This window comes from Pteropus vampyrus, unplaced genomic scaffold (genome assembly GCF_000151845.1).
Source record: "Pteropus vampyrus isolate Shadow unplaced genomic scaffold, Pvam_2.0 Scaffold220, whole genome shotgun sequence".
Taxonomy (NCBI): domain Eukaryota; kingdom Metazoa; phylum Chordata; class Mammalia; order Chiroptera; family Pteropodidae; genus Pteropus; species Pteropus vampyrus.
In genome coordinates, this window is record NW_011889001.1 from 862339 (window position 1) to 864320 (window position 1982).

Below are 1982 nucleotides of genomic sequence, written 5' to 3' on the forward strand. Positions count from 1 at the left end.
CAAAAGAATTAAAAGTATATTTATTCACAGATAACATGATCATCTATGTAGAAAATTCAATGAAAGTCACAAAAAAATGCTATTAGAACTAATGAGTGAGTTTAGAAAGGTTTCAGGATATAAGCTCAATATACAAAAATCAATTGCATTTCTATATGCTAGCAATAAACAATTGAAAGTTGAAATTTAAAAATCAATGTCATTTAAAATAACATAAAAAATAAATACTTAAGAATAAATCTCATGAAAAATGTAAAAGACTTATACAATTTAAACTAAAAAACACTGCTAAGAGAAATTAAAGATGACCTAAAGAAATGGATTGATTCTGTGTTCATAAATCATAAGACTCAATATTATTAACATGTACAATCTCCCAAATTGATTTATATATTCAATGTAATCCCAATCAAATCTCAGCAGGCAAAATAATTACAAGTTGATAAAATAATTATAAAAATTTATATAGATGTTAACCCCTTATCAAATATACAATTTGCAATTAGTTTCTCTAACTCTATAGATTACCTTTTTATTTTGTTGATTGTTTCCATTAGTCTACAGAATATTTTTAGTTTGATGTAGTCTCACTTGTTTATTTTTGCTTTTGTTGCCTGTACTTTGGGTGTTATATTCAAAAAAACATCGCCTAGAACAACGTCAAGGAGCTTTTTCCCTACATTCTCCTCTGGGAGTTTAACAGTTACAGGTCATACATTAAAGTCTTTAATACATTTCAAGTCAATTTTTGTGTATAGTGTAAGATAAGGGTTCAGTTTTGTTCTTTTACATAACACTATTTACTAAAGAGATTATCCTTATCCTAAATGTGTATTCTTGGCACCCTTGTCAAGGTTGGTTGATCATATGTGCACAGGTTTATTTCTAGGTTCTCTATTCTATTCCATTGGTTTATGTGTCTGTTTTTATTCCAATACCATTTTAATTATTATAGTTTTGTAATATAGTTTGAAATCAGGAAGTGTGATGCTTCTAGCTTTGTTCTTCTATCTCAAGTTTGATTTGGTTATTTGGAATTGTTGTGGTTCCATATGAATTTTAGGACTGTTTTTTCTCTTTTTGTGAAAAAAAAAACTGATTAAAAATGGGCAAAGGATCTGAATCAACATTTTTCCAAAGAAGAATACAAATAGTCAACAGGTATATGAAAAGATGCTCAACATCACTAATCATCAGAGAAATGCAAATCAAAACCACAATGAGATATCACCTCACGCATGTCAGTATGCCTGTTATCAAGAAAACAAGAGATAACAAGTGTTGGTGAAGGTGTAGAGAAAAGGGGATACTTATGCACTGTTGGTAGGAATACAAATTGGTAGATCTATTATAGAAAACAGTATAGTAGTTCCTCGAAGAATTAAAAATAGAACTGTCATATGATATAGCAATTCCTTTCTGGATTTACATTTCCAAAGGAAATGAAATTAATATTTCAAAGAGATAACTGTACTCCCATGTTCTTTGCAAAAGCCAAGATATAGAAACAAAGTATCTGTCAACAGATGAATGAAGAAAATGTCATATGTATTTATATGTAGATATAGAGATATATATAACATATATACACTTTTAGTTATAAGATGAATAAGTTCTAGGAATCTAATACACACGATGGTGACTACAGTTGATAATACTGCATTGTATACTTAAATTTTGTTATGAGAGTAGATCTTTTGTTCTCACCAAAAGAAAAAAAGGTAACTATGTGAGTTGTTGGGTATGTTAATTAACTTGATTATGGTAATCATCTCATAGTGTATACATACATTAAATCATGTTGTACACTCTAAATGCATATAGTTTTTGTTTCTAAACTATATCTCAATAAAGCTGGGAAATTATATGAAAATCCAAAGGGCTAATAATAGCCAAAACAACTTTGAAAAAGAACAAAGTAGAGAACTAAAACTATCTTATTTCAAGACTTATTATAAAGCTACAGTAATCAAGAAGTGTAG